We start from the raw sequence: 22560 nt of genomic DNA, 5'->3' as shown, positions 1-22560 counted from the left end.
CCCTGTCCACCTCCAAAAGCACCAACAGTGGGCACGTGAGAACTGGACACGGAGCAATGGAAGAAGGTGGCTTGGTCTGATGAATCACATTTCCTTTTACATCACGTGGATGGCCGGGTGCCTGGGGAACTCATGGCACCAGGTGCACTATGGGAAGAAGGCAAGCCGGTGGAGGCAGTGTGATCCTTTGGGCAATGTTCTACTGGGAAACCTTGGTTCCTGCCATCCATGTGGCTGTTACTTTGACACGTACCACCTACCTAAGCATTGTTGCAGTACATGTACACCCTTTCATGGAAAAGGTTTTCCCTGGTAGCTGTGGCCTCTTTCAGCAGGATAATGCTCCCTGCCACAAAGCAAAAATGGTTCAGGAATGGTTTGAGGAGCACAATAACGAGTTTGAGGTGTTGACTTGGCCTCCAAATTCCCCAGATCTCAATTCAGTCGAGCATCTGTGGGATGAGTTAAACAAACTAGTCCGATCCATGGAGGCCCCACCTCGCAACTTACAGGACTTAAAGGATCTGCTGCTAACATCTTGTTGCCAGATACCACAGCACACCTTCAGGGGTCTAGTGGAGTCCATGCCTCGATGGGGCAGGACTGTTTTGGCAGCAAAAGGGGGACTGACACAATATTAGGAAGGTGGTCATAATGTTATTCCTGATCGGTGAATGTCACAATAGAGAAGAAAATACTATCACAAAACTTCTGTTTCATGTTGACTTTAACAGTATTCATAACAATAGCACTTTTTGACTGGCACGAAGATGACATTTGAAGTTTTTTCCTTTTACCAGATATTTTGCTGAGGAATTACTTTCTAATTAGAAAGCAACCTTGACATTTACTTTTACGAGAAGATCAGTTTACACAGACACACGCCAGCCCAGATTGTTGTGTTGGATGCATTTCTATTTCACTGCAGTGTCTCTTACAACATAACCCCCTGTTTGCACTGCAGCATGAAGCGCGCACTCACACACACACACACACACACACACACACTCTTACTCATACTCATTAGTGGCTCGCTGAGGCCGCGTAAAGATCGCCGCTGTCCTCTGTTACCACGGAAACGCCCACGCTGTCTGGGCAGTGGGTGTGTGGTGGTCCATCCCATGATCCTTTGTGACAGCATGAACGATTCTGACCAATCAGTAGAGCAGCTGCACAGATCTCGTTATTCTTCTTGAGGGGGCGATATGGGCAGCTTGTCTTGATGTGAAACATAGGCTTTTATCTCCATCTCCTTTTTTTTTGCATAATTCAATAAATTTTCCCTTTTTTTTCTTTTTTTTTTTTTTTTTTAAATCTAATTAGTGTTTTAAAATATTAGTAAATATTTTTTAGTCAGGAAAAATCTGACTTTAAATGGAGGCTTAATCATTTTGTGTCCCTGCCAAAGCTTGCTTTGACTTTGCTAAATTCTTGCCATTATTTTGTCATATTTGTTATTATATTATATTATTATTATATTATATTATATTATATTATATTACATTACATTAGTCCACAGTCAAAAGCCTCTAATATCAGTGGACATTTTGAGCTTGCAGGAAGCGCAGTGGTTGAAATACGTTGGTGATTCTGTTGATGTTGAACTACTGGTATCATTCTTGCCACAGGACATCATGTTCTTTTGGTCCACTGAATTCATGTTTCTACATGGTACAAAGGCTGTATAGCTTTGCTAAGGGACCCTCATGATTTTTTTCATTGAACTGTTGATCTTTTATATTAATTTGCTTATATATTTTTCTCAAACTTGACAATCCGTTCATCCAGGCATGGGTTAAAACACTGAGAAGCACAGGTTGACCGAGCCCAAGGCAAGGAGGATGTCAAAATCATTCATTTGAATGTACATATTTCATTTTGTGCTTCAGTGGATTATACTGATGGTAATGGTGTCTAATTAGATGATGCTATTGTTTCTAATGCCCAGAATACACAGCCTGAGATTTGTGTGCACTCTAATTTCCCCAAACCCTGTGAACGTGTGTAATGTACACATGATCTGCATGGTAAAAACCCTGAAATGCTACCCTGTGGACTAGATGCATTGCATTCTGGTTCCACTGCTGAATGATTCTGCTAGATTTATTATTGTGTTGCTTGTTGCATGTGATGTAAGGCTTGCATTCACAGTCCAGTTTGTCTGGTGAAATGCTGTATTTCAAACATTTAAGAATCACTTCTGATTATTTAATTCAGCTCATTTAGGTTGTAAAATATTCTGGTCTTCTGCTTTGAGTCCAGAAAAAAGGAAAAGCCTGCAAATTCTGCAATACTGCAATTGATCTGTGATTAGATTTCATTCAAATGTATTGTTGCTGGTTTCAAATGGGTCTTTTTATGTCAGGTTCTTTTGTGTGTGTTTGTGGCTCCATCTGGTGGTTAAACTGGTTAAAAGTTTGCCTGCAGTCCTTCTGTAATAAGTTCTGTTGCTTTAGGCTTTGGGCTTTAGCTTGATTAAAACTTAGAAGGCAAAATTATATTTATTTATTGTCAGTTTCTGTTTGTTTGAGGGTGGTTGTTTATTTATTATGTATGCACTGCATAGTCTGTGATTGTCTCTGAGGCATTTCATCTTTATTTTGATATAGCCAATTTATTTTCTGTGGTGATTGAACTGATTAGACACTTACGGCTGGAGCCCAGACTGAACAAAAGTCTAGTCTTCACCTCACAAGCATAATGCTTTCCTGATGAAAATGTTTTGACCCTAGTTGTTATTTGATTAGATGGGGATTTACTATTTATGGGTCCTAGGCAAAGACAGGAATGGGGCCCTCCTCAAATAAACATATTTACCTGGGATTTCCCCCAACTTCTTCCCAATACCCAGCTTGCACTGTGGTGTTGTCCACTGCTAATTTTGTTTGAAAACAGTCCTGTTATGGTTGTTGGACTAATTGGCTTAATCAGCTTCTAGGTATTGCTAAGTTTGGCCCTACTTACAAATGGTACTGTATATGCTTTCATTTGAATAATTGCTTACTTTTCTAGATGTTTGAATGTGAGCTCCTTGTTTTTTTACCACTAGAGGGAGGGCTTGACCTTTACTGAAACAATTCTTGTCCCACAAGTTTGTCATCACTTCTTAGCACACATAATAAACACATCATCAGCATCCCATAATGCCTATGTGCATTGTCTGGGCACAGACCCAGGGGGCAGAGTATAAGTGCTGTTTGGTCTGTCCACAGAGGTCACAGTCAGGGTTAATCTGTCATGTTTAGCAAGACTGTCAGGGCACTATTGTTTTCCAACTGAGTTTAATGAGATAAATCATAAAAAAAAAATAATAATAATTTGCCCTCATATAGTTCCATACTTAGAACTTTTTTCTTTTCTGCGAAACACAAAAGAAGATATTTTGAAGAATGTCTCTGCTGTTTTTGTCCGTATTGTGAAAGTCAATGGAGCTGAAACTTCCTAGCTTCACAAAGAACATACAATTAAAGGTGCTCTAAGCGATCCTGGGTGGAGTAACTTCCTGTTGACGTTCAAAGTGTTGTCAAACAAAACAGAGGCTAGCTAGACCCTCCCTCCTCCTCCTCCTCCCCCTTCCCTCCGTGCTTCCTGAAACAGTCATGAACGCGCATTTAAAATCATTCTTGTCGGTTATTGGCTGGAGCATGTTTATTATGTTTCGTGGTCCAGGCTGCACCAGTTTGTTTTTATTGCCGTTTTCGGAGCTTGTGGCGACTACAGAGACCGCGTTTTTTTACAGTGTGTTCAGGGGACAGGCAGCTAGCGGATAGTGAGGAGATGTTTGCTGTATGTGACAAAAAAATGTTATGGCCTAAAAATGCGTGACATCGCTTAGAGCACCTTTAACACCATTTATAATTGGACAAAACTTGATAATATGGACAAAACAGCTGAAACATTCTCCAAAATATATTATTTTACTTCCATTAAAAACAAAACAAAAAAAATGTATGGGCCAGTTCATGTTTTTATGTTCTACTGCCAGTAAATTAGTTTCCAAGGCTCTCTCATTGGTGTATGGTGTGCACAGGGCAACTGCTAATTAGTACTCATTACTCAGCTGTCAAATAATTAGGCTGTTTTAACATTTGGTTATTTAGCTGAATTTAGATAAACATATTAAAGTACATTTATTATAATGCTGGACCAACCAGAGCATAAATGTCTTGCTCAAAGGGCACAATGGTGTGATAGTTGCTCTTTGTGTGTTTTAACCTTTCAGATTCTGGGTGAGATCATTAAATACTATGCTACACCATCTCAGAGGGAAGTTACTTCATTCAGACAGGAAGCAGCAAAGAAAGAAAAATGTGTTTTAAAGAATTTGTCAGATTATTAGTCAAATTAGTTCTGCCAGCGTTCGCTTTAAAACATTATAATAACATCAATGAACTTCTTGTTACAGTGTGAGCAGCTTGCAAGGGGAAGTAAGGCCTCTTAGCTAAACACAATGAGATCCTTCTGATGACCTTTCAAGTGTTGCAGAGGAATGTAAGCAGATCAGGCAAGAATGTGAAAGAGATCGTCCTTCTGAACACCGGGCTTGTTGGAACTATGGAGAACGGAACTATATTGAACGGAAATCTGTAATTTAACTATTGAGGAGGAAAAAATAGAAAGGTTGGCAACTCTTAAGCATCATAACTGTTCCAGATTTTGAGTAGTGTGTCCAAAATTTGTCTTGACATAATAATTTACTGTTTGCTAGTCTGCGACTTGAGTTGTTTATGAGTAGACTTCACCGCTTGGAGTAGAGTTCCATGATATAGATATTTTGGATCTTTTCTCTTGCCAAATGTCTTTCTGTGTCTCTCTTCATCTGTTTATCTGTGCTCGGGTGAAACAGCCTGATCAGTGAATCTGCCACTGGGTGTAAGATGATATTTTGTCCTCTCTCTCTCCCCTCTTAGTGTCTTTATTAGCAGGTAATGTCCTAAAAGAGGATTAGAGGAGGAAAAGGAGAGACGTGGTCCTGTGGATGGATGAATGGCATAGAGGGGATGGTTAAAGGAGGGAAGGAAGGTTAGGGTAAGAAGAAGACGAAAGAAGAGATCACACTGCTCGGGGATATTTGGGGGGATTATCTATTTGACGTATATGAGACAGACAGAGAGGGCAGTCAACTCTGCCAAATACTTTGTATAAAAGTATTAATTTTGTAAGGTCAAGGTGTGAATTATGGGGTAGTTTGGCATGGTCTGAGCCCCACTATTAGAAGTTGGAATCCCCCATAAAGGAATTCAAAACAAAACGTTGGGGGATAAATCTTTAATATGTCTCAACAGAGTTTTCTGTGTTTACACAGAACTTTTCTTTCTTTTTTTTACACTACGGTCGGAGCACCGCACATGACATGCAGAATAAAAAGTAGATATCTACAAATCAAGAATTAGTTTGCATGATTCATTTGTGGGAAACTTTTATTAACATTATTAATTTGTTCCTTTGTTTTAGCTGCCCTAAGGTACAAGTACAAGTTCTTTCCTTCATTTTAATTTAGTTAAATTGTACCATTGCAGCTCTGATGAATAGTAGAAACACCAGTGGTCTTGACTCGAGATGCACTTTAGGACATGCTCCAAAAAAAAGAAGCAAAAAAACAGAAATAGCTTAAAAACAGTGTCAAAGCTAGTGTTTTTAAAATGGAAAAAAATAAAAAAAATCCACCCAGATACACAGTTGCTACTGCAAACTTGCTACTGAAACTTGCCCTAACCCCTGTTGCTTCCGATTGATCAACTGCTTTAAACTGTGCTAGAAGTATATTACTCCTATTTCTGCCATAAACAGTAAATCCGAATCCAGCGATCATGTCACATCCTCTCTCCTGAGATACCTTTTTTTGATGTATTTTTGAAGGCAGCATAGATGTATCCTTCACTGCCTTTGATATCCCACAATCCTGTGTTCCATTCCATAATAGTTGAGCTAAAAAATAGTATAGCGACTAAAAATTGCTGTTGGTGGAGGGTTTGTGTGTAAATGTACATTTTGACCTACTTCTGATGTCATTCCTAGTGAGAAATTACAATTGAAGTAAATAAATATTTGCTTAGATGTCACCAAAGCTCCCTCTTTTTTGCTGTAGATTATTAAAAAAGATAAAACAAAGAGCTATAAGCCATATATATATATATATATATATATATATATATATATATATATATATATATATATATATAATAAACAATTGGTAATCATGAGCAAATGATGAACAAACCATTAGTAAATGATCAGTATATGATCAAGTTCAAGAGCACAAACATGCAGGTATGCTAAAGCACTATTATTAAGAAGAGTAATTTATTTGTTTTGAAGTGGATAAACATTTATAAATGCCTTACAGCCAGGTGATTCCAGTGGGTTGTTAAATCCTTTCACTCATCAGCACAGACTTGTGGAGTGTGTGGGATCTAGTGATAAAGTCAACCTCTGAACCGGTTTTACCTTCCACTGAAGCTCACATCAGGTGCACAGAGTTCCATGTGTGTCAGAGAAGACAGCTGTCTATACCCTCACCAGTCAGCACTTACACTGCAGTACACACTACAAAGTGTTCAACATGTTATAGATGACATTATCCATCTCATTCCATCACTTTACCCAAGCCTGAACTTTAAATGTTTAAAAAAATAAATTAACAGTCTGCCACCATTTAATCAGCACTTAATCATTTATTTTTTATTTTGTTTCCCATGGGACAGCTGCTCACCATAACATGAAAACACACCATAAACTGATCATAAACGTAGTCCATTATTTTGTGCATTTAGTCTTCAGAAGTTGAACGATACCACCATGTGAGAAAAAGATTCTTTTTCTGTAATATAATCATTATACATTAATAATCGAACATATCCACTGTCTCATCCATTAAAGCTTTCAAAATTCTATGACACAGGTTTGCGGCAGTGACGTCAAACCTCACTCCTTATTGGCTATCATTTGTGATTTGCGACCACCATAGACTTGCCAGATTGGAGTTGCTGTGTTGAGTTGAGATGCAGCTCAACGCTTTGGAGGATGGAAATGAAGTTCAGGGGAATGTTTGCAGCCATTAAACACTTTAATTTCATTCTGTAACTCACAGAAAATTGTCTTACTGTCAGAACACTGGTAATGTAGCACACGTGTCATTTTGTCTGTTCTTTATACTGCTTTTTGTAATGTTTTAAATAAATTATTTTGACTAACGTACATTTATCTGCCTGTTACACTTACACTATATTTTCAAAATAGTTATGCTTGAAGTTATAGGGTGGGGGAGTAGGGAGCTTAAATTGATCCTTTTTATACAATAGTATATTAACTAAGATAACAGTCACTGTAAATATATCTATATTGCGTTTTTATTTTTGTGAAGTGGCTAAAAAGTGGTCATGTTTAAGATATGGGGTGAGTTAGGGGCTCAAAGATAACTATATAATAGTAAAAAATATATTTGCATAAAAAATATTTAGAATTTAATTATCATATAAGGGATTCGTATAGATTTTTATGTCCTGTAACTGATAACAGAACCTTTGAATATGGCAAATAAATGGTAAATTTACAAATTGCAGTTTGTACATAATTTATAAAGATCTGCAAATGATGTGTATCACATTTACAAGTTTACACTTTAGATTAGGGGATGCAGAAAGCTTTGTAAATTATTTATTCATGCGTTTACATGTCATCTATAACGTGTTGAACACTTTGTAGTGTGTATTACAGTGTTAGTGATGACTGGTGAGGGTAAAGACAGCTGTCTTCTCTGACACACATGGAGTCTTTAACTCTGTGCACCTGATGTGAGCTTCAGTGGAAGGTAAAACTGGTTCAGAGGTTGACTTTATCACTAGATCCCACACACTCCACAAGTCTGTGCTGATGAGTGAAAGGATTTAAAGGCCGGAACACACCAAGTCGACGCCGATGAACTAGTGGCGACAAAAGCAGATTGCAGGGTTGGCTCACGTCGGCAGCGCCTGTATCCAAAGTTGGCCTGACACACCAAACCAACGCTAGCAGGTGGCAGTATCTGAACAGCCAATCAGAATGATCAGATGGCCTGACGGACCGACGAGCTCCAACGCTGATTCAACATTTCGAATCGGTCAAAAAAAAGCCGACAAGGACCAACTTCAGCCGACGGTGTGGAACACACTGAGAAAACTTAGTTGGCCGACGAAGAAAAACTGCCCGACAGCTGACCGTTGGCTTGGTGTGTTCCGGCCTTAACATAACCCACTGGAATCACCTGACTGTAAGGCATTTATAAATGTTTATCCACCTCAAAACAAATAAATTACTCTTCTTAAAAATAGTGCTTTAGCATACCTGCATGTTTGTGCTTTTGAACACAGACCAGCTTACAACTTCATCGATAAATCATATACTGATCATTTACTAATGGTTTGTTCATCATTTGCTCATGATTAAGAATTGATTATTGAGATAATGATACTAAAACAATTTTGACATAAATACTTAAATGATTTATAAGTGATAAATAATATATCAACTAATAACTTATAAACCATCTACTAATGATCTGTTTGATTTATTTCATGATTTACACATTTTTAAAGATAATTAACAACACATTGGTAAATATTAGCATACCACTTATTAATCATTTTTGAATGTATAGCCATGTTTTGTAAATGATTTGTTCATCATTAACTAATAACTTATAAGTGACTTATAACCGAATTAATAAAACATTCATAAACAGCTAACATATCAGTTATTAATCATTTATGAATGTATAGCCATGTTTTGAAAATGATTAGTTCATCATTAACTAATAATTTATAAATGACTTATAACTGAATGTTATTATAAAGTGTTACCATCAATTAATGTTACCATCACGATTTTTACTTCAGAAACTTAATTGTTGCACTCTATTAAAGGGATAGTTCACCAAAAATGAAAATTATCCCATGATTTACTTACCCTGAAGCCATCCTAGGTGTATATGACTATCTTTTTTTCAGACAAACACAATCAGAGATATATTTAAAAATATTCCTAGTCCTCCAAGTTTTATAATGATTGTGAATTGGGGTCCGTGTTTTGAAGTAAAAAATAATGCATCCATGCATTAAAAAAAAGTAATCCATACGACTCCAGAGGGTTAATAAAGGCCTTCTGAAGCGAAGCGATGCGTTTTTGTAAGAAAAATATCCATATTTAAAACTATGAATTCAAATAACTCGCTTCCAGCAGATGACCGTACACGGAATCCGCAAGCCGATTTGCGACAAACGAGTAATCCTCAGACGCGATGTATGACACAGGATGTATGAGTATTGTTAGCTTAGACGCCTCCCACGGTTCAATCAAATACCGCTGTGCAACAAATTTAAGCTCCTCTTCTCTTATATCGAAATCCTGCAAAATTTGTCTTTAAAAATGATCGTTTTAGACTTATAATCTGTGACCAGTGATTTGTTTTGCTCTCTCCTCTGCGCCTCCGCATTCATCATTACATTGTGTGTCAGGTCATGGGATACTCTTCCACTGCAAATTGACTTGCGCATTCTGTGTACGGTCGTCCGCCGGAAGCTAGTTATTTGAATTTATAAAATTTTAAATATGGATATTTTTCTTACAAAAACGCATTGCTTTGCTTCAGAAGGCCTTTATTAACCCCTTGGAGTCGTATGGATTACTTTTTTTATGGATGGATGCATTATTTTTGACTTCAAAATGTGCCCCCCTATTCACTGCCATTATAAACCTTGGAGGACTAAGGATATTTTACAATATATTTCTGATTGTGTTAGTCTGAAAGAAGATAGTCATATACACCTAGGATGGCTTGAGGGTGAGTAAATAATGGGATAATTTTCATTTTTGGATGAACTATCCCTTTAAGAAACAGTGCAGTGGAATGCAAAACACGCACGCGAACGAGTGCCATAATGAAGGTCTTTATATAATGACCCAGGTGTACACCAATTCTGGATAATTGAGGATATAAAGTCATTCATGGCAGCAACGCTGAGTTTCAGGGTCATGGCAGGGGCAACAACGGAACTGAATTTTCTTCTAGTTTACAGGTTATTTTGGCTGCATTCATAATATTACATCAATTACATTTACAATTTGTTGAAAAAGAAAAACAATTTGTTTAATATTCACTACTGAATGGCTTGTACTGTCAAAGATAATTTCTTGTAAAATCTTTTTCGTCACTCATTCATAACTGAGGCTGGTTTGAAACCGATTCAGTGTGGCAAACTAAAAATGTCTCTTCCCTGAACTCTCCACCTGCGGAAGTGTCTACAGCTTTAGTGTAACCTGCCCTTCTGGAGGTTAATGTGAGGGAAATCAGATTTGGGTAGGAAGCATCTCTAAGCCTTTGGAAAGTAGAGGAGCAGAGCGTAAGAAAGAGCTTTTTGTGTTGTGCGAGGATTGAACGCTACGCTGTATGGCCAATTGACTTCTTCTCCAATTCATCAAATGCACTGTTTACCTAATCTGTCATAGCATTTCAAAACGCATTAAAACCGCAGGCAGATAAGCTCAGCATTCCTACTCCTGAGTCAGGATAGTCTTACCTTCACCAAAAAGGCAAACCATTTCTCTCTCTCTCCCAGAGGATTAGCTCTTGTGTGAAATGCATACTGTAAAGTGCTACCACATCTTGCTTAAGGACAATTCCACCCACCCCTTCCAGATAAATAAAGTATTATTGTGCAGTTAAGGAAGATTAGAAGTTAGAGCAGGGGGTTGGTGCTTGTGGGTTGGGGGATTGAGGATATCTGAAATTGAGTTTAATGCCACGCTTATCTGAATTCTTCTCGTCTTTAATAGTGCACACTGTTGTGTGTGGCAGAGGGGGAGGAAGCGGGGAGACGGGGTCGTATCCTCTACAGTAGGGCGCAAGAAGGAAATTGTGAATTGAGTTGCATTAAAGCCTCTTTTTGTAAAACAAGACCGACAGCAAAGTGAATTGGCATGGCAGGACGCGGAGGAAAGGGCCAGATGCGAGGTGTCGGTTGCAAATTGAACTTGGACGGTGTGCGAGAGGCCCGTCGGGTGTTACACAAACTGCTTAACACATCATTCACGTCATCCAAGGAATAAAATAAACGAAGATGTGCTGTTGCACCGTATTTCACGTTTTAATTTCCAGGCTATCCAGAGCAAAAAATATGGGTAAATAGGATAATTCACCCAAAAAATTTCATTACGATTTTCTTTCTTATGTATAACACAAAAGAAGATAGTTTGAACTTAGATGGTGTGTGAGAAGACACAGAAGTCTTTTAATTTTTAATTTGTTGGGGGAAAAAGCAGTTTGCTTATATAATTTATTATTGTTGTTTTGGACCCCATTGATTTTCACTGTATGAAAGTCAAATTTAAAAATAAAATAGCTTCTCACACACTTGTAAAGTGCAAAATATCATTCAGGTTTGGATCAACATGAGTAAATAATGACATAAATTTTACTTTTTGGGTGAACTATCCCTTTAACGACTCGATATTAGACTTGGAACCAAGTCATTGAAGTCAAAAGCCCACTCAAACTGGCTTTAGGTCTGCCGTATTATTCAGACGATGACTCACCCCTCCATTTTGTTTTCTATGGGTTTCAACTTTGAACTTTTAATCAGATAATCTTAATTTCCTTCTGCTCTTTACTGTGGCAAGCCAGTTACCATGGAAACAGAGGACCAATGTAGCCAAGAAGGGCTTATGCCCTGTGCCTGAGCTGTTTGGCCTGCTATCACAGAGCGCACACACACACACACACACACACACACACACACGTTTCCAGGTAGTGTTGATTGATTGGGTGATGATGAGAGGTAAGGATAATCTGAATATTTAGTTAAGGCCATCCGGATGCTATTACCTTTCCCCGCAGGCGTTTCTTCTGGAAAGGGAGGGGATAAAGTGTGCTCCTATGAGGTTCATTTCAACAGGCACTTATTTAGGCGTACAACGCTGCTTTCTGCACTCTGACTGTGCACAATATGAAAAAGAGGAGAGGAAGTTAATCAATTTTTAGTGCTTATTCTTAAGCTTGTGATATAATTCAAGGTTTTTGATGAAATTGTATCGCTGCGCTCTCAAAATTAAGTCATATCACATTATAAAGTCTCGTCTAGTTCTCTCAGTGTCATATAATACATATAATGTGTGTGTAGGCCTGTATGAGCGTAAGGGAGGTAAATATTTGTCATTCTTCAGGCTGAGAAGAGCAGGAAGATCTGATACAAGTACAAAAGGCTTACAGTGACCCTTCACCACAAACAGACTGAAGCTGATGAGGGATATAATTAGGGAGCGTTCATAAAATACCCATTTACGGTCTCGGACATGCAGAGACAGAATCAAAGCTGGAGTCAGATCAAAGAAGACAGAGGAGCTTTTCTGGCATGATGCAGCAGATCTTATTAAAAAATTATCTTGATACTGTAATATGTGTAAACTATTTTTATAGGTTTCTTCAAGTGCGTTTTTGCCTACTTTGAGCAAATAGAAGCCTTTTTTTTTTTGCGGTTTTGGAACTAATAGTAAAATAAAAATGCTCCAACAATTAGTAATCTGAGCAAAGTTATCACCAAAAATTTCAATCTGCCAACCACTGCGACCTGGCAAGCAGCACAATCTGATCATACTGTCAACCAAGTTTATTAGAAGAATGTCCATGCACTGAAAGACTGACAGGGGCTCTCTTCCCCTGGCTGGGCTGAAACAGAGGTTAATTGACAAAAGAAACCGTGTATGTGTGTGCGTCAGTCCGTTCATGTGGGTGGATACGGCTGTGTGTCTGACAGGGTAATTGCCTTGTTAAAAGAGAAACGGAGGCAATATTTTGAAAGAACCACATCCCCATATAATCCGCCTTTGAGAATGGTGAAAGAGTGAAGGATGCCTCTTAGATCAATTGTACAGTCATTTCAGCTATTTAGAATCAGCTAAATTCTGTTATAAGAGGCCATTTGGGTCCAGACAGAAATCTGCTTTGTTCCTTCCAACTTGGTCAAATCATTCTTTTTCGTCAACTTTCTGAAATGGATTTAGTCCCACAAATATGCTGAATTTGTATTTTGTTTGACACATTTCACATTTTTATATTTTATGCACCAAAAATGGCAGAAAATCTCAATTATCAGACATTTAAAATTGTTACTTCTATAACTAAGTATAAGTTAATGCATCTATTTTCTTCTGTTATTCCACATATGACACATAGGTGTCACTGTAGCTATACACTTTGTTGTGTTTCTTAAAAATTTAGCTTATTAAACATGGCTGCAAAAACACATTTGAAAGAATACACAGCAGTGTTTCATGCGCACCTGTGTGAATACAGTTCATTTAAAGTTTTTTTTAAGGGTTGCATTTTTTTCAAATCTAAATTAAGTTAATCCTATTTTTAGGGACTTGACAGGACCCCATAAGGGAAAGCATTTTATCAAACCACCCACTTGTTGAAATTGCTTTGACCATTATTCATATTAACACAGAGATTTCCTTAAAATATTATCATTTGCTTTGATGCAAAGCACTTTTGATCATTTAAATATACAACAGTAGAATGTGTTATTTCCACACAGTACTCAGTTTACATCCGTAAAGTACCGTGCATTCCACTGTAATTCTGTTTCCTTGAAAGTTGGTTCATTATCAGCCGTTCAATCTATCTGTGCAAAACCCCAGTGTGAGGTTTGTAAATTTATCATTCTATCTATTCATTCCTCTCTCTGTTTATGCACGCAGAGCTATTCAAATGTTTAAAGAGTTACAACAAAAGTGCAGAGGCTGAAACAGGTGGAGAGGATAAAATTAGGAAAATGAGTGCAAATGTACATGGTCAGGAATCAGATGGCACACCGGTCACAGGGATATCACTTTCTTTAAGCTGCAGAGAGGATAACAATTAAGTCCTGGATTTACCGTGCGCCAACTTTACAGCGGACATAGCATGACAACGCATAGTATCTGTTGTGTAAATAAGCAAGACTCTTTTAGCATATCTATACTTTGTAATTACCATTTATTTGCATCTTGCTGAGGAACCATAACCGGATATGCAAACAAACACTGAATAAGACACTGAATAATAATATTCAAAACCAACCTCTGTAGAAAACCGCGAAACACTATATTCTAAAATGGACTTGTATCCAACTTTACTATCCTTTCTGAAATGGCTTATCTTTTTTTTTCTTTTCATAGGACCTCTGACCTAAGCACTTAAACCCTGACCCCTGGGAGCCGGCTGACAGAAAATGAGATTAACTCCCATTAGTTGGCTGCTCAGTGAGGCTTTGCGCTCCGCAGGCTGTAGTTCTCCAAAATATAGTGCTTTTCATGGTTGGAGGCAGTCAATTACAATAAATACACGTCAGGAGCCCACAGTGTCAGTGTATTTCATTGTGAGGAAACGATTCTGGTTATAAGCTGGAGGAAAATTGTCTTTGAAAGGTAATACAATGATGGAAATGTAAAGTGAAACGATCTTAATCTCAGCTACTGAACTGGCCATTTGGCTTCTGTGATGTGGATGCATGTGATCAGTTATCAGGCAGATAGTGGCCGGTCAGAGGTGAGGTCAATACGTTCCCAGCCTTGGTAAAACAGGTGTACACACAGCCTAGGTTACATACATAGGAGTGTGAGTGTGTGTCCCACAGGACCAGGTTCACCGAGGGGGGGACTGTGTGTTTCCTGTACTCAAAGATGTCTTTGAGAATCAACCTAGTGAAACATGGCCCTCACTCTTGAAACCCTAACTACTCTCGACACACTCACATGCAGATACAAATGATACTGTCTTGTATATAGGAGGTTTATATGGATATATCAGTCGGGTATGTGCGGATAAATGCAAGTGCGTGCATAGGAAAGGAAAAGTTTGTGTGTGAGTGAGAAAAATAAAGCTTGAGACACTAGATGCCAATGTGAACAGGCTCTTTCTTTTACTGTTTCACTCTGTGAATCCAAACAACACCGTTATTCATCCACCAAGTCCCCCCCGGCAATCCACCCCCCCCAACCCCTCCAATCCCAGCTTGGGCCATAACCATCGCTTCCATTCTCCCTGAATGTAGCCGCACCTGAACTGCTTTACCACGGGGGGCTTGTTCTGAGCAGTATGAGGGGCAGCGAGGCCTGAAACCAATCCCTGTTCGGGATCCCACCACTTCCTCCCAATTGTTCCCAACAAAGCCGGACAGGCATAAATGGGCTGCTATCTGTGTCACAGGAAAGTGGAGAGCAATTTGTTTCCTATTAAACAGGACTGTCAGTTTAGTTTCTCATCTTGTTTTTTCTCACTTGGTGTCTTAGCTTGTTTTTTTTACTTTTTTTGTTGTTTTGTTTTGTTTCTGCCAGGCCAAAGTGTCACTCAAGGTTTCCCCCCGACAGCTAAGTGGCTCGGACCTCCCTTTTAAACCTGAGAACGCACCTGTTTCACTTGCACAGGTAATTGTAAGAATGTAGAGGGGAGACCTTGGGGGTAATGGATTCAGAATAGATGCTCCAACCAACACAAACACACACACACACACACATACACATCTTGAATATGGTACTGAAGAGCCCTGTTTTGCAGTTCTGTAGGCTGCACCTGCTAAGTGGGTGATCTGTCTACCCCCAGTTCATGTGAGGGTCACAACAGCTTAATGTGACCCCCATCCTCTCCCTTTCTTTCTTTCTTTCCCTCTCTCTCACACACAGTCTCAACACAGACCACATCTGCCGTTATTCTGCCTGAGGTGAACAGTTCAATGCACGTTCAGACAGACTCAGTAGTTAATAACGGTTTAAATAGACGACTTCGCATCTGTTTTTACCGCACTGGTGTTATTTCATTCCAGTCATCTCCCAGATAAATGTATGGTGCTTTATTCCATATCTAATTGCAAACGCATCACACTACCAGTCAAATGTTTGGGGTCAGTAAGATTTTTTATTTTGAAAGAAATGAATACAAGGACTTATTAAATTGGTCAAAAGTGACAGTAAAGACATTTATAATGTTAGCAATATCCTGATAAAAATGTATCAGTTACGACAAAAGCATTAAGCAGCGCAACTATTTTCAACACTGATGATTATAAGAAATGTTTCTTGAGCACCAAAGCAGCATTTTGGAATGATTTCTAAAGGATCGTGTGACACTGAAGGCTGGAGTAAAATGAATTTTTGCCATCATAGGAATAAATTACATTTTGAAATATATTAAATAGAAAACAATTATTTTAAATTCTAGTAACATTTCACAGCAAGGATGATAACTGTAAAGATACAGTTCTAAAAACATTCTAAATATAAAAGAATATCAGGGTCCACACCACAACTATTACGATAACAACACAGAGAAACCATATCCTTGGAATCACTTTCAGAATGATTTTGGGGTTTTTTGACAGCCAATCAGAATCCACCTGACTCAAGCATTTAAAGCAGCGGATGACAAAACTGCAGCTTGCATTTATAATAAACAGAATGTTATCGTTTGCTGATGTGGATACTAATATAGATATCATTATAGTTGTCTTTATAGTTATTGTTCTTGGTGCGAACGGGCCTTAAGGGTTTATTTTAAAAAATCATACCGCTGTTTGAGCGGTAATTTATATGCGGACTATGTAGGGCAAAAACATGTTGTGGATGGATTAATGACATTGTTTTATGCTGAAATGTATGGAATTCCCCATTACTTAACTGTGTATGTGGGCCTTGTAACACGGAAATATAATCCATAACTTTGCTAAAGGTGTCAAGGATTTGCATAGAGATATGATCAAGAATGTGACAGAAGACTGTTGGATTGTGAAGAATGACCACAACAGATAAAAAATAATATAATGAAAAAAATAATCAATTAAAAATTGCTATTTATGCTAAAGGATAATAAACAACACATGCAAATTCAGCATATGTAAGTGAGAAATATTAAATTCAAAGTCTTTCTTCACAGGCTGGTTTGCATGCACGTATTGCCTGTATGGAAATGCATGTAAATAAAGTTTTCTTACAATGATTTGTATTGTTAGTTAAGACAAACACCTTATATTTGGCTCGAAATTAACTATTTTAGTTTAATATCAATGTTGATAAACATATTGTTTAGTATATCAGTATTTTCTAACAAGTATGTTTGTAATGGAAACCCCTGCCTTGTTCAACAGACAATGATTTCTATTGTTAAGAAACATCTGACTTTTGGCTTGAGATTAACATTAATTAAACATCTATGACATGATTAACAATATTGATATCAACACTGTACGTATCATTATGCTATTATGTATCTTTGAAAACCCCTGCCCCATCTACCAGACTCTATGGCACTACATTAACTACTGAACACATATGGTTCAATTCATTTGCCAATGAGCCCCGTTTAAAGAGGTACGATGGATGAGGGATTAAAAAAAGGGTTGGGGAAAAAAGATTGAATGAAAAAAATGACCCTCTCTCCACTCTCCTTTTGTGTGGGGAGTCTGGAACCCCATCTGTGTGAGAGGAGAGGCGTGAAATGTTCTGTAATTACTGGTAATGATGTCCTAAGATCAGAGACTCAGCCCAAACAAGGTAATTACATGATAAATGTGTGTATGAGCACACTGACCTGGAGTCAGCAGGGCCTTTGAGACAGGCACACGATGGACAGCTAACAGAGATATCTGTTCAAAAGGCCCACTGGGACCTGCATAGATCTCTATTGTCTGAAACACTGTCTCTTGGTAACAACATGGATCAGGGTTCAGCAAAGGGCATGTGTGCAGAGGCTGTGTGTGTGTGTGTGTGCGTGCATATGAACATAAAATACTGTAATATTTACAACATATGGGGTGGAGTGGAAAATGATTTATTAGATTTGTTTTTGTATTTTTATTAGAATTATTTTAATTAAAAAATATGTGGATTTTTTCCCCCCCAATCTTATTTTATATATACAAAGGAATATGTAGATGTGCAGGGGGTGGAACTGTGCTGGGCTAGTGTCAGGGGTTAAGTGCCTCACTCAAGGACACAACATTAGTGGTCAGAGTTGGGAAGATCCTCAGGGATTTGAACTTGGATCTTCTAAGTTATAGTTTGCAATCCTTATTTAGCCTCCAGTATATTGCTTTGGTTCAAACCGCTAGGTTATACACATACACTTACTATGTATGACATCTTTATGAGAGATGTACATTCATTATCAAGCAGGTAAACAGTGCATGTTTATTTTAATTTCTAGATTTATGACTTTTTGTTTGGTTTCGAGATACATCACTATACTGGATTTCCACATGATTAGCATGGCCTTGTTTTCATGTAAATGCTGAGATGAATCGCCAGCTTTTCATTTTCATAATCTACAGTATATGATTTGCCCTAATCAATGTGATGTGGCTTAACTGTGTTTTCAGCCCTAGATTTGACAGTTGTGTCCTTGCTTTGAATGGATGTGGGGACAGAAGGCTCCAGAGAGACAGTTAAAGTCCACGATCACAGAGGCCATGGCAAATAACTGATCCTCTAGTGCTTCACTTTTTAAATGCAAATAAGGCCCTGCAGAGCAAACAGGTCACATGTTTTCTTTTGTCCTCTTTAGGTTTAGAGTTGTTTGCAATGTTATTCATCTGTTCTTTAGAACTGTTTCGGTGACTTTACAGAATGCATGGTAATTAGATCATTTAAATTCTAAGACCTTGTTTTTCAAAAATCTGATAGTCATGCAAAAAAAATATTTTGAGACTATTACAGTAACTTCAAATGAGGAATCATAGTCAAGAAAAAACAGCCTGGATTTGCCTGAGATTTGCCTAACCTCTGAAAAACAATGCCAGCTTTATTGATGAGTATTTTATGCTCCGTAAGCTCGGCTGCCGTTATACAAATGACTGTTGTATTGCACTCTGGTTGTAATGAAAGAGGATATTAAACATTATCGCATTTTATCTGTTTATTCATTAGCCCAATTCCAAACCAATATGCCACGGCAGTTTTAGGGGGAAGCATGCCTGGATTTTTACATCTGCATTATTATTTACTTAATACAAGAAATGTCATGAATTGTTAATTTACTAAAACATTGTAATGCATAATATAATGATAAATCTGGTATAAAGTGTGTTGACTACAATACAAAACCAAAAATATGTATAGAAGTGTGAATGTGACCCTCCAATACCCCATGTCACCTATAGATGGCGACAGTGCCTAATTTTCTGTCTCCATAGAGAGGATTAGATTTAAAAAGCCCTCACTATACCTACAAATGAGCGGACTACACTTCAGTTGGATTACATGTGTAGACATTAAATTTACTTTTTAATTGCATTTTATTTAGAAGGTTTTTTTTTTTTTTCCATAAATGCTTTCCTCTTAATATGAATATTATGGGACAGACAAATGTAAATAGAGAAGAGATAAAGATATGGACACCATGTAAATTACCTGATTTGTATGGGTGATAGACTGACTCAGACTCCTCTAAACATACACAAGCCCAGTAAAGGTTTGTCTGTTAGTTTTATGTCGAGATAAAAGAGTAGTTGGTAAACAGATAACTGACATATAACAAGTATTAGGGAAATGATGGTACACACAGCACACATCTGTGGGAGTATAAAAAGAAATGGCGTGTGGAGGAAATAAAGGGACAGAAAAAGGCAGAAAATGAATGAGAGAGTTGGGAAAAGGACAATTTGTCACAAAGTCACCCGCATAAAGGCGGAGAAATGCGCGAAATGCAGTAATTGCGTGAAGCAGTCAGTGTGTGCTGAATAGGAGCGCTGAGAGTCGGATTCTGCTTCCGTGATGCGCGCGATCGGAGGCATCTTCAAGAGCGTCTGCGTGAATATGTTACTCATTACCGCGGGCAGATAAAAAGCTAGAGAATGCAGAGCGATTGTTCTCTAGTGCTGGAGAAAGACAGTCCTCCCCTCTTCATTAGCGCTGGAGAGAGATCAGGGAGCGAGTGTAATGAAGAGAGGGATCACTCGGTAATGTTTACCCGGCGACGCAGATGAAGTTGACGGCATAGCTAGCGCGGTTTCCTGGCAACTGTCGCTTTTACGCGGCGCCAGAGACTCGGCCATTATTAATACACAGACGTGTATTTGGGTGGTGAACAGACTGGACAGTGACACAATGACCCCAGCCACCAAATTAGTGTCTTTGAGTCGGAACGCACTGTGAAGAATTACTAACAACTGAAGTGTCTTTAAATGTACAAGAATCTTGCAAATGTAGTTAGATTTCCAAGTGATTTGCATTTGTTAATTTCTAATATATATATATATATATTAAAGAAATTAACAAATGCAAATCACTTGGAAATCTATATATATATATATATATATATATATATATATATATATATATATATATATATATATATATATACACCATCAGAAACACCTGTAAATCCCGAGTTAGCCAACCTCTGATGCACGAAATGCAGTAATTGCAGTAATATATATATATATATATATATATATATATATATATATATATATATATATATATATATATCAGAGGTTGGCTAACTCGGGATTTACAGGTGTTTCTGATGGTGTATATATATGGGATATATATATATATATATATATATATATATATATATATATATATATATATATATATATATATAGGCATCTATGATTCCATGAAGAATCTTTAAAATCAATAGAACATTTCCAGTTTCTTTTTAGAAGGGTTCTTTAGATTATTATAATGTTCTTTACACTTAGAAAAAAGGTTCACTGAAAAGTTCTTTGGGGGAACCCAGAATGGTTCTTACATTTGCTGTGAAAACTCTTTTGGAATCTTTATTTTTAAGAGTGTGTCTTAGTGAAAAAAAAAAAAACAGCTTAAATGGTTAGTTCACCCAAAAATTAAAATAATGTCATTTATTACTCACCCTCATGTCATTCTACACCCGTAAGTCCTTCATTCATCTTCGGAACACAAATTAAGATATTGTTGATGAAATCCGATGGCTCAGTGAGGCCTGCATTGCCAGCCATGTTACTGCACCTCTCAAGATCCATAAAAGTACTAAAAACATATTTGAAACAGTTCATGTGACTTCAGTGGTTCTATCTTAATATTATAAAGCAACAAGAATCATTTTTGTGCATCAAAAAAAAAACCAAAACTTTTCAACAATATCTATATGGGCCGAGTTCAAAACACTGCTTCAGTGCTTTACGAATTGAATCAGTGAATCGGAGCGCCAAAGTCACGTGATTTCAGCAGTTTAGCCATTTGATAGGAGATCCGAATCACTAATTCGAAACAAAAGATTCATAAAGCTCAGAAGATTCATGAAGCAGTTTTTTGAACTCGGCCCATATAGATATTGTTGAAAATTCTTTTTTTTTTTTCTTTTTTTTTGCACACAAAAAGTATTCTTGTTGCTTTATAATATTAAGATAGAACCACTGAAGTCATGAACTGTTTCAAATATGTTTTTAGTACCTTTATGGATCTTGAGAGGTGCAGTAACATTACTGGCAATGGAGGCCTCACTGAGCCATCGGATTTAATCAAAAATATCTTAATTTGTGTTCCGAAGATGAACAAAGCTCTTACAGCTGTAGAACGACATGAGGGTGAGTAATTAATGACATTATTTTCATTTTTTGGGTGAACTAACCCTTTAAACAAGCCTAAGTTGCTTATTTGGACTTAGCTTGTCTTATTTCCTGGTCAGACAGTCTCTTGGCTGGTTTTAGAGGGGTTTTGGGAACTTCTCGGCTGGTCAGGCTGGAAAAACCAACTGAAAACCAGCTTGCCAGGATGTATGTGACCCTTTTAAACCAGCTAAGATTTTTTTTTTTTTTTTTTTTACCCTGATTTAAGCATATGTTGTTGGCCAATTGGCAAGGTAAGCATAGTGTAATTGGTTTTGTAACACGTAAGTAGTATGTGACTGTGAATATTAATTAATCTCTAGCATATTTCCAGACAGTGAACAGTTTAGATAATAAAGACACTGACCTAGAGGAGAAACTAACTTTAGAATTGTGTTCATAGGATGACAGGGGTTTATTTTTAATTTTATGCAAATCAAAAAAGCATAAAGAAAAAAAGTGGTCTTAGATGGAGATTTTAACCACACAAGCCCCCCATAGCCCTCCTAATGGTGTGTATGACAATGACAACGTGCGTCTGCGCGTTGCTTTATGACTTCAATCACTCCCTGGAAAAACAAATCTGATCTGGTCTACCTGCCTCCATCACGCCATCCTCCAGAACAATGATAGATAGATAAAAGCCAGTGTCTGTGGGTTTGTGTATTAAATAAAAAAGACGGATGTCCCCGCGGCTGGCTGTTTGGCATTGCCTGATGCGAGTCATTTATCTAAATGTAGCCGTGGCAGCCGGGGCCCTGGGCTGACAGAAATGACCCATAATTTGCTGCTAACTGCAGTAGCGGGTTCTGTAATAAAAGCTTTTCATTAGGGCTGAGCAGCCTGCACCAGGCACAACTTAGCAAAAGGGCCCTTCCTCTAATTGCTAACCATTACAAATATGGTCCATTTGGTGGAGAGAGAGAAGAGGAGGAGAGAGAGAGAGAGAGAGAGCAGAGAGGAGAAG

At 37.8% G+C, this 22560-nt stretch overlaps 1 long non-coding RNA gene across 2 annotated transcripts in view; it reads left to right on the top strand.

Annotated features, from left to right (window-relative positions):
• LOC125268787 overlaps positions 1-22560 on the top strand; it is a 63992-nt gene that overhangs the window by 16225 nt on the left and 25207 nt on the right. For both annotated transcript variants that reach the window (XR_007184966.1, XR_007184967.1), the window contains exon 2: positions 15349-15438. This is a non-coding gene — a long non-coding RNA (uncharacterized LOC125268787). The remainder of the gene's footprint in view (positions 1-15348; positions 15439-22560) is intronic.

Source organism: Megalobrama amblycephala, linkage group LG5, assembly GCF_018812025.1.
Source record: "Megalobrama amblycephala isolate DHTTF-2021 linkage group LG5, ASM1881202v1, whole genome shotgun sequence".
In the NCBI taxonomy this organism is placed as follows: Eukaryota; Metazoa; Chordata; class Actinopteri; order Cypriniformes; family Xenocyprididae; genus Megalobrama; species Megalobrama amblycephala.
This window is presented reverse-complemented; position numbering and strand designations above follow the sequence as displayed.